The following is a 12,409-nucleotide window of genomic DNA, read 5'->3' as shown; positions in this document are numbered from 1 at the left end:
TCACTCATCTCTCTGCAATTGGGTTCCAACCTCGAGGATCGTGACAGGGAAGGGACAAATTCAGAGCTTAATTTAGTTCTGCTCACAGAATTTCTGCATCAAACAGTGTGTTAAAATAACATTACTTGTTCTATTAAGATGCATGTCGAACTGAGGGAGACATATTTAAAACAATTGTGACAAAACCATACCCCTTACAAAACTTCAGTTTTGTTTACCTGTATGCCATCAAAACATTTACTCCACTCCTTGCAGTGTTTTATACTTAATCTTAATTTTATTTGTCGATGACCAGTCGGTCCCTTTTTTTTCTGAATGCACCTTTGTTGTGTTCATCCTTCATTCAAACGGTCTATGTTGGATAAGTTGCTTCACAGTAGGTCACCCTTATTTCCTCCCTGTACATTTATAACATCTCCACTATTCTGTCTTCTCTTTCCGTGTCATAATGGATTCTGCATGGAACTGACCGAGGTGTCTGAGCAGAGGATGCTGAGGAAACTGCTCCAAATCCTGAATAACACGTCACCCCCCTGCATGACACACTGGACTCTTACTGCAGCACCTTCAGTCGTAGACTGAGACCATCGAGGTGCTCCACAGAACAACACAGGAAGTCCTTCCTCCCTGTGGCTATCAAACTTTTCAACTCCTCCCCCTTTCTACACATAGGACAATAAAATTAATCCTGCACCACAATAATCACTTTAATGTTTCTGTCTGCACCTGTTTAGAACTTAATTGCTGGTATTTTTTATATTCTCTGTTATTTTTTAATATACTGTGTAATTTCTTGTGTATGTTCCTTTGTACTGAAACTCTGGCACAACAATTTCCTGCTAGATCAATAAAAGTATCTCTTATCTTATCATATTTCTTCCCTCTTAATAATGCTTAATAATCAGAAATATTAGTTTCTTCATCTTTCTGTAAATAAAAAAACAAGCAGTATTGATATTTGTTAGTGGCACCCTAACAAAATACTTGAACAATATTTCAGATTGAATGAAAACTAACAATAACAGGTCAGTATGGGTGACCTCCATTTTTTTAATTATTTCCATCATGCAGTGCTTCACATAAATCACGTTCCTTGCCTGTTTTCTCCACCAGCCACTTCAATCTTTCTGTCATGCCTTCCAATCTCTGTATTTGCCTTTAAGGATTTGTTTTCTTCATCCCAATCATTGTGTCATTCCCTTTTATTCTCATCCAGAGTAATTACATGTACTTGTGTTTTTGACCTCATTTCCCTGTTTGCATGATCTCTTCATTTGAAATCATGTTTTGATATTTGATCCATCATATTCCCATGACTACACTGTGTGCACAAATATGAGCTTTTTGTTTGTTTGTTTGTTTGTTTGTTTGACAAAAAAAATGTTTTTTGCTATATACCAAGCCTGTCCAAAATGTTATTAAACCTTGATTTCTCTATTCGAAAGGACTTAAGAGTTATCAATAGTATTTAAGACATATGTGGAAGGGGAATTATTCAATTATCTATTTGTATGGATCAGGCAACTCAAGTGCAGAATAAAATGCAGCTGACAAGGTAAAAAAAATATTTATTAAATCAAACAAATCTAAAGGGCTATACTTCTTGCCTGACAAATTACTCAAATAGGAAAGATAAACAGAAAGACAGAAAAACCCCACAAGGATGACACGTCGCAATACAATGCACGGACGAGAACAAAAATATACAGTAGACAGGTGCATCAAAAGAAAAGTAGAATATCATGAAAAAGTTCAATATTTTGTCAGTCATTTCAGAAAGTGAAGCTCTTAAATGACATAGATTCATTAAAAATTCCAAGCCTTTATTCCTTGTAATTTTGATGAATATGGCTTACAAAACCTAAAACCTACAGATGAGTCAGCTTAGATAACTTAAATGTTGGTGATTTTTGCACAACTACAAATGTAGTCAACACTTATCTTTTGACTCCATGGCACTTTAAAGAGAAAATGATAAATAAACTACTTGAGTCCCAAATAGAAATAAGCAAAGTATAAAAAAAAAATAAAAAAAAAATCCCCATGCGAATTTCCCAACGACTTTAAACTACTATTTTTTTTCCACCCTCTCTGTTGATAAACTGGGACAAAACAAAAACTGTCTATAAACAGTACAAATGTTTGTTCTGAAAATTCTCTCCAGCATTATACAGTAACTCCAATTAGACGAGCTCCCAGTTTATTATGGCCCGGCTCAAAACTATAATAAAAAGGGGAAGCACACAAGAATAACTTAAAAATTATTACTATTTATTTTTTTACTTAACCAAAATTATCACAAATAATAAAAATAGGGATTATTCACAAGTGAGGGAAGAACTGAGTGTGAGATTGGCAGACGGATTGGTGCTGCGTCTGCAGTATTGCGGACTCTCTACCGGTCCGTTGTGGTGAAGAGAGAGCTGAGCTGTAAGGCAAAGCTCTCTGTTTACTAGTCAGTTTATGTTCCTACCTTCACCTATGGTCAGGAGCTCTGGGTAGATGCCGAAAGAATGAGATTGTGGATAAAGGCGGATGAAATGAGTTTCCTCTGCAGGGTAGCTGGACTCTGATAGGGTGAGAAGTTCGGTTATCGGGAGGGACTCAGAGTAGAACCGCTGCTCCTCCACGTCAAGAGAAGCCAGTTGCTGTGGTTTGGGCATCTAGTAAGGATGCTCCCTGGGCGCCTCCCTATGCTTCAGGCATGTCCGACTGGGAGGAGACCCCAGGGAAGACCCAGGACATGCTGGAGAGACTATGTTTAAGTCTCTCGGTTGGCCTGGGAACACCTTGGGTTCTCCAACTCAATTTACCCCCAAAAGAGCTGGAAGAGGTGCTGTGGAAAGAGGTGTCTGGGCTTCTCTGCTCAAGCTGCTGCCCTCGCGACTCGACTTCGGAACAAGAGGAAGATAATGGATGGATGGATGGATGGATGGATGGATGGATAAAAATAGGGGCAACAATAGTTTACTGATAAATTGGTGATTATAACCTATTTCTTTGTTTCTTTGCAAAATGCTAAAGCCAGAGCAAAAGTCAACTATGGTGAGTTTTGTCTCAGAAGGTAAAATCAAGAAGATCTCTTGATTTCTTCTTGTATCACAAACTTTTTGGACTGAACTAACAGTCAAAACTATCTTAAACACTTTCACATTTTAAAACAACAATCCCAAATCTAGACAATCTTTATTTTTGGACGTGATCGTAGATGGATCAGTGGATAACTCTGTTGCTTCACAGCAAAACATATCTTAGATTTAATCCCCAGTGAGGACCTGGGGTCTTTCTTAATGTAATTTGCCTGTTCTCCTTGTGTTTGCCTTGTTTATTTTTTTCTAGGTACTCTGGTTTCACTCTGAGGCTTCCCTTGAAAAAGTGTTCTGTGATCTTAATGGGAATTGCCTGATTAAAGAAAGGTACATAACAAACAACAAACAAGTAAACTGTTAGAAGCACCAATAAAACTAACACACATGCATGCACAAAACCTTTGGGATTTTTGCTCAAATTGCTTGAATAAAGATAGGGCCTACAAAGTGTGTGAAGGGCACCTGCCTGAAAGATAATTACAGATAAATCGATTTGCAGTCAGACAGCTTCACAGATCACAATTTGCCTGACAATCTAATCTGACCAACCCAGTTGCCACAGTGAGTTGATAACTTTCAATTTAAAGGGAAACCTATTGAGTCTTATGCAAAACCAAGAAGTTGCAGATATGCCCTTCAACAAAACAAGCATATCAATCATGTATTCAGGTGCTGCCTTAAAGTTATTATAAAGTCTTCCAGAGGAAAAAAAAAATGTTTGTCACTAAAAATAACTTTAGGAAAAAAGAAATCCAATTACCTTATGTAAAATTGCTCATGAAGTTGTCTAGCTCTACAGCGTGAATGTGGGTGTTGCTGGATCTCATTGTCAAAGAAGAGATAATGTTTGTCCTTCAAAGCCGACAACAAAAGTGCACATCATGTCAACTTCCATGTCATATTTTAAATTCTTGCTCAGTTTGAATTAGCTTTGTCAATGATAAAACGAATAGAAATTACCTGGAAGGAACACAATCAAGGTGTCCTTGTACCAGAACGACTTGATGAAAGTATCTGTGTGGGTACTCAGTAGGACAGAACATCCTGTGCTGAGCTCTATTAAACCCAAATCCTGTTGAACACACGGCCGCAGATGTTGGTGAAACAGGCGAGCGAGCCCAGATGAGAAAAGCGCCACAGAGGCACTTTGATGACCGGTTAGTGGAAAATAAAATATACATGTATGTCATATATGAAACAAGCAACAACTTTAAAGTATGGTCAATCTGTCCAAAGAACTAATATGAAGTCATTTTTTTTTACTGCGTTCACTTTTGTCCTAATTTTCCGCCTCATTCTCAGACGGTATCAAAATATTCCACTGCTGTGGCAAACATAAACCCATGGGACATCCAATGAAGGCGAGCGAAAAAAGGGAAAGGATTAAATGAAGTCATTATTTCAAATTATGCTCTTTGTTTTATTTCGACCAAGAGGATATTACGGTGCTTAAAAGACAAGGCTGGCAATGTTTGGGGCACAAAAATCCTATTAAATGCCAAAACCAACAACCTCTTTGTCTCCTTGTTGTATCTTTGAGACTTGGCTTGAAGCCCATGTATTGTCTTGGCTCATGTGATAAATACTACAGCTTGTAGCCTTTAGCAATGCATCTCAAACAAACATAAACAGGATATTTTTGGAGACTGCAAATGTGTACGTATTTAATCAAAAGGATATATGGGATTAAAAAAAAAACGGGTGCAAAATAATCCATTTGAGAGTATAAATACACGTTGATATTGTTTTTCAGAATCATTCACTGCATGCTTTGTATTTAATCTAGTTTTATATGTGTTGCTTTTGTATTTGATATTCTGTCCTCTGTTTACTACGTGGATGGGAAAAATTATAAAGGACTGTACTAAACAAACTATGATGATCATCTGTTACTCTGATAATTTCCTTCTTCTGAGGCCACGGTGCAGAAACATACTGAACATGTTTGTGTCTGTTGCCCCCTCAAGCTTCAACTGAGCAAACACATTTTTTTTAAATCTGCTCATTTAGAGCCAAACAAGGATTCGACTTTGCTTATCAGCAACAACACAGAGCAAACGAAAGCAAGTGTCTCACACCCTGACGGATGATCATGACACGCACGATTGCAGCAACAGTGACATAATAAAAGTGCAAGTGATTGAACAGCAAGTCTAAAGACAAGTCTTAAGATTGATGATTAACTAGCTGTTATGTCTATAAAACCTTCTTACAGACATCAACATACAATCTGTCCAGTTAAAACAGTCCAGCTTTTCGATAAATATAGCCTGATTTTATTTATCCTCATTTTTCTTCTTCTTCTTTCAGCTGCTTGTTTCTTTAAGGGTTCTCAGTTCTCACTTCCTTCTACGGGTGTGCAGTGGAGAGCATCCTGTGCTCCAACGTGTGGCATGGAGGCTGCACAGCTGCAGAAAGAAAAGCTTTGCAGAGAGTGGTGAAGGTTGCACAGAAGTCTGTCGGAGTCAGTCTCCCCACCATCACAGACATCAACACCTCCAGATGCAGGACGAGGGCCACCTGCATCATGAAAGACCCCACTCACCCAGCACAAACACTTTTTGCCCCGCTCCCCTCAGACAAGCGGTTGCTGAGAATTAAGTGTAGAATCACTAGACTGAGGAACAGCTTCTACCTGAGGCTGTTAGACGCATGAATCTCTAACCAGAAAAATCACTGTAATGACACTTTAATTGGAGATTTGACACTTTATCTGTGCTGCTGATTATCTATGCTGCTGATTTCTTACCTTTCATACCCAACTGCTCACAACAGACTCATGTTCAGGCTGCTGTTTAATACACCGTATTATATTCTATTAATATTGTTTAGCGTATATCTTTGTTCCTTGTATACTGTTTCTTTAAAAAAAAAATACTTTTTATAATTGCTATTTTTTTGGGTGTAACTGGGACACTGAGTACATAAATTCATACCACCTCATGTACAACATGTGATGCGCATGACAATAAAGTCACCTTGAACCCCAAGGGTTGTGACAATGAGCAAACTCACACGAAGATTTGGTAATTGTTTTTACGCCGAATGCCCAACAAGACACAGCCACTGTTCATTGGAACGGTGGACTCTAGCACAGTTTATGCACAACTTGCAATGTACTGTAATAATACTAATGCTATCAAGTTGAAATCATCTTTGTGGAAATAAAACAATGTTTTTATAATTATAAAATGTTCTTTTTTTTCACAATTCCTACATGTCCAGTTTCACTACTTTTTTGTCTGTCTAAACAGGTCTCACTTGCAAATGAGTCTTCGAGGCTCAATGTGACTTATCTTTCTAAATAAAAGTTGAATTGAATTTAAAACATTTTACTGTGATTTGTTGCAGGCTCTAAATAAGTAACAAATGCTGACACACACATGCACGCAGACACACACAAACAAGCTCGGATAGAGGAGGAGGGTTAAATAATATGAATTACTGTTACACATATAAGTCTTTTGGTTAAATTTAACATGAATTAATATGGGAGAAACATTATTTATGAAATGTTGGTCTTAGCAAAGCATTAAATGGATGAAATTATTTCATAACGTCAATGTGATGTCATCTAGTGGCTTTTAGAACAGCCAATAACCCTTTCTTCTTTCTACTGGGTGACCAACTGTACTTTTCATCACTGCTCCGTTGAGTTCATGTCCTTTAGCTTGGTTCTTACCAATTTTTCTTTCTCCAGATGTCACCAATCAGTTAAAGGAACACAGTTTAAGCCTAATCTAGCCAGGTTGAGTCGGGTCCTCTGGATGGATTCCAAACATTCTTCAGTCTTACTGAAGAAGTCATTTGGATAAAAGATTAAACAATTCGACAAAGGAGAATCCGTCTAGAGGAGCTGACTTAACCTTATCAGATTTATCTACTTGGATTATTGAGCACGCATCAGGACAGTTTTAGCCTAACATCAGCTCATCATGGAATTTACATCTACATGTACAATATTTGTTGTATCACCAAATACTCAAGAGTTTTTTTTTTCTAAATGTACTGTATGTAAGAAATATAAAAGCATTTTCATGTATTTCCGTGTTTTTTTTTAAGATAATACCTAATGTTCACCACTGCCACCTGTAGAAAAAACAACAGGCATGAGAAAGCCTCCAACAAGTCCGTTTAATCTAAAGGAAAGACATAAACATGTTATTGTGGACTATAACCCACACACTTTACTCTGCAAAGAGAATTAAAATTCTGGTCGGAAAGCAGTAAGAAAACCAGACAAGAAGACAGATGCATCACCGTCAGTACTCACACAAACACAATCTCCTTGGTGCCTGCAGATTGATAGCTGCCCAGGGGCATTGTGAGTTCGTGGAACTTTAGTGTGAGATTCAGACTGAAACTGGGCAGAGAGTGGGCTCAGGATGTGACCTAACTCAGTGTAACTCGTAGCTCAGGCAATTTTGCTAACTTAAACTACATTTTGTACCCCGAGAGCTCAAATTGCAACTGTCAAGTCCTGAATTTTTGCTAAAGGTTATTAAAAAAAGAAAGATATATGGTAGGCTGTACAGGTGACAGAGCTTTTAAATTACCGTAATTTCTGGATTATAAGTCACTTTGGAGTATAAATCGCATTTATTTAGAACTGTGTTACACAAAGTGCAAGAACAGACATTTAATATGAAATAACAATAACACACAGAACATACCTGAGAGCCTGAACAGGCTTAATTAACATATCAAACCAACAAGTTCAACAAGCAAGTTACCGGTTAATTCGCCAGTCTCATTCATCCATCCGTCCATCCATCCATCCATCCATCCATCCATTTTATTCCGCTTATCCGGGGTCGGGTCGCTGGGGTAGCAGCTTAAGTAGGGAGGCCCAGACTTCCCTCTCCCCAGCCACTTGGTCCAGCTCCTCCGGGGGAATCCCAAGGCGTTCCCAGGCCAACCGAGAAACATAGTCCCTCCAGCGTGTCCTGGGTCTTCCTCTGGGTCTCATCCCGGTGGGACGTGTCCGGAACATCTCACTAGGGAGGTATCCAGGAGGCATCCTAACCAGATGCCCAAGCCAACTCAACTGGCTCCTCTCGACGTGGAGAAGCAGCGGCTCTACTCTGAGTCCCTCCCGGATGATCGAGCTTCTCACCCTGTCTCTAAGGGAGAGCCCAGACACCATGCGGAAAAAACTCATTTCGGCCGCTTGTATCAGTGATCTCGTTCTTTCGGTCACAACCCAAAGCTCATGACCACAGATGAGGGTGGGAATGTAGATCGATCGGTAAATTGAGAGCTTCGCCTTTTGACTAAGCTCTCTCTTCACCACAACAGACCTGTACACCACTGCCACCTGTACACAAACGCTGCACAAATGCTTCTTACGCTGCAGTGCAGCGTCCGCTTCACTGCAGACGCTGCACCTATACGCCTATTGATCTCACGCTCCATTTTTCCCTCATTCGTGAACAAGACCCCAAGATACTTGAACTCCTCCATTTGGGGCAGGACCTCCTTCCTGACCCAGAGAGGGCACTCTACCCTTTTCCGGCTCAAGACCATGGCCTCGGATTTGGAGGAACTGATCTTCATCCCGGCTGTGTCGCACTCGGCTGCGAACCGCTCTTGCAAAAACTGCAGATCTTGATCTGATGAAGCCAATAGGACCACATCATCTGCAAAAAGCAGAGATGCAATCCTAAGGCCACCAAAACAGATCCCCTCACATTGGCTGTGCCTAGAAATTATGTCCATAAAAGTTATGAACAGAATCGTTGACAAAGGGCAACCTTGGTGGAGTCCAACTCTCACCGGGAACGAGCCCGACTTACTGCCGGCAATGCGGACCAGGCTCTGACACCGGTCATACAGGGACCTAACAGCCCATATCAAAGGGCCTGGTACCCCATACTCCCAAAATACCCTCCACAGGGTTCCCTGAGGGACGTGGTCGAACGCCTTCTCCAAGTCCACAAAGCACATGTAGACCAGTTGGGCAAACTCCCACGCACCCTCCACGACCCGGCTGAAAGTGTAGAGCTGGTCCAGTGTTCCACGACCAGGACGAAAACTGCAATGCTCCTCCTGAATCCAAGGTTCGACTATCCAACAGACTCTCCTCTCCAGAACCCCCGAATAGACCTTACCAGGGAGGCTGAAGAGCGTGATCCCCTGTAGTTGGAACACACTCTATGGTCCCCCTTTTTGAATGGGGGACCACCACCCTGGTCTGCCAATCCAGGGGAACTTCCCGCGATGTCCACTTAATATTGCGGAGTCGCGTAAGCCAACACAACCCTACAACAGCCAGAGCCTTAAGGAACTCCAGGTGAATCTCATCTACCCCTGGGGCCCTGCCACCGAGGAGCTTTGTAACCACCTCGGTGACCTCAGCACCAGAGATTGGAGGGCCCGACCCAGAATATCCAGGCTCTGCTTCCTCAGTGAAAGATGTGCCGGTGGGATTGAGGAGGTCTTCAAAGTATTCCTCCCACCAACCCACGACATCCTGAGTTGAGGTCAGCAGTACAACACCCCACTACAAACAGTGTTGGTGGTGTACCGCTTTCCCCCCCAGAGACGAAAAATGGTGGACCAGAATCGCCTCGAAGCAGTGCGGAAGTCATTCTCCATGGCCTCTCCAAACTCCTCCCACGCCGGAGTTTTTGCCTCAGCGACTACCCAAGTCACATGTTGCTTGGACTACCTGTACCCATCCGCTGCTTCCGGGGTCCCACAGGCCAAAAAGGTCCAATAGGACTCCTTCTTCAGCCTGACAGCATCCCTCACTGCCCGTGTCCACCACCGCGTTCGAGGGTTGCCACCACGACAGGCAATGACAACCTTGCGGCCGCAGCTCCGGTAAGCCGCCTCGACAATAGAGGCACGGAACATGGCCCACTCGAACTCAATGTCCCCTACCTCTCCTGGAACATGTTCGAAGTTCTCCCAGAGGTGGGAGTTAAAGCTCCATCTTATAGGAGACTCTGCCACACATTCCCAGCAAACCCTCACAATATGTTTGGGTCTGCCAGGTCTGACCGGCATCCTCTCCCACCATTGGAGCCAACTCACCACCATGTAGTGATCAGTGGACAGCTTCGCCCCTCTCTTCACCCAAGTGTCCAAGACATGTGGCCGCAGATCAGATGAGACGACAACAAAGTCGATCATCAAACTGTGGCCTAAGGTGTCCTGGTGCCAAGAGCACATATGGACACCCTTATGCTTGAACATGGTGGTTGTTATGGACAATCCATGATGAACACAGAAGTCCAACAACAGAACACCACTCGGGTTCAGATAAGGGGGCCGTTCCTCCCAACCACACCCCTCCAGGTCTCACTGTCATTGCCCACGTGAGCATTGAAGTCCCCCAGCAGAACAAGGGAGTCCCCAGGAGGTGCACTTTCCAGTACCCTCTCCAAGGACTCCAAAAAGGGTGGATAATCTGAGCTGCTGTTGGTGCATAAGCACAAACAACAGTCAGAACTCGTCCCCCCACATGTAGGTGGAGGGAGGCTACCCTCTCAATCAGCGGGGTGAACCCCAACGTACAGGTACCAAGATGGGGGTCAACAAGTATGCCCACTCCTGCTCTCACCAGGGGCAACTCCAGAGTAGAAGGGTGTCCAACCCCTCTCAAGGAAACTGGTTCCAGAGCCATGCGTAGAGGTGATTCCGACTATTTCTAGCCGGAACCTCTCAACCTCACACACCAGCTCAGACTCCTTCCCCACCAGTGAGGTGACATTCCACGTCCCAATAGCCAGCTTCTTTTGTCAAGGATCCGACCGCCAGGGTCCCCGACCTCGGCCACCACCCATCCCACATTGCACCCGACCCCTTTGGCCCCTCCCACAGGTGGTGAGCCCATGGGAATGGGGAGCCACTTCTCCTCTTCGGGCTGTGCCCGGCCGAGCTCCATGGGCAAATGCCCGGCCACCAGGCACCCGCCCGCGTGCCCACCTCCAGGCCTGGCTCCAGAGTGGGGCCTCGGTGACCCACGTCCGGGCGAGGGAACATCGAGTCCATTTATTTTGCTCATCATTGGGGTGTTTCATTCAGCATCACTAAATCCACTGAGTTCTTCTTCCTTGATGTCACTTCTGAACAACTCCGCCAACTCCAGAGGAAGATGGAACAGGGGGTGTGGGGGGTAGCAGAAGAGGAACAACATATAGTTGTCAAAAGTTTAGAGGGCCCTCTCGCGGATGCAGATGGTAATATTTACTCTTTGGTTCATGTATGAATGAACATTTAACGCATCAGTCAAAAATTGAATCATTAATAGGGAAAAAACGAAAACACAAGGCTTTGGACTATACATTGCTGGACTGGCCAAATTATGAAAAAAAAGTGTGACTTAAAGTCCAGAAAATACACTATCACTCTCACTCCCCTTCATTGACTACTTTGCCTTGTTTTTATGTGGAAAAACTATTAAAAACTAAGGCATTTGCTTTTTTTTTTTTTTCAGTGGTGCTTTAATTTTTGCAACTTGGGAAAATTAGCTTATTTTTAATTTTATGTCATTTTCATACAGTCTGTTGGTAATTTAAGTTCAATTTCTATTTATAATGCATTTAGCAATGTAAAAGTATAAATAAATTGACATTTTGTTGCTTCCATCTCATGTGAAGTTCCATGAATTCTGACACACATTCATCCATGTTTAAATCACTGACTGATTGAAATTACTCTAAATCAGCTAATGATTGTCTGACTCTGCTGCTGGAGTGGTACAGCAACTCAGAGGCAGCAATTGGACAGTAATACTGATAACACAAGATCGAGGCAAAAAAAGATAATTTTTCTAGTGCAATCTGAGAAAAAAAAAACTGACAGAATAGATCAATTTCTTATCTACTTTTCCTCATCCTTTTTTCTGAGTTATCTGTGCCTGCAGGAAAGCAAAAGTTAGACAATTCCAGAGTGACAATGATGAAAAGAAGGATTCAGTCAGTTGGCTTTTGACACCCTGTGTCTTATTCCTTCACAGACACTCTGATTTATGGACTTGCAGGGACAAGAAATGGACAGAGAAAGACTACTCAGGGATGAATGAAACAGAAAAATATGGTTAAGTATTTGTAAAGACTGAGACAAGACTGTGACTTGGAAATAAGAGGCTGGATAGAACTGAAAGACAAAAATCTATAACTGAGAATGTAGATAAAGATTATGAGAGAAGGCAAGTATTACCCAATATAAAATCAATAAGTCTTTCTACTTCTGCTACATTACACAGAACGTTATCATCAAAACTGAACTGGTAGGAACTTCATTCATCTGCTGCCAGTGTCCTAGTCCATCCATCCATCCATCCATCCATCCATCCATCCATCCATCCATCC

Source organism: Nematolebias whitei, chromosome 1 (assembly GCF_014905685.2).
Source record: "Nematolebias whitei isolate Nwh7 chromosome 1, NemWhi1, whole genome shotgun sequence".
Lineage (NCBI taxonomy): Eukaryota > Metazoa > Chordata > Actinopteri > Cyprinodontiformes > Rivulidae > Nematolebias > Nematolebias whitei.
Note: the sequence above shows the minus strand (reverse complement) of the source record.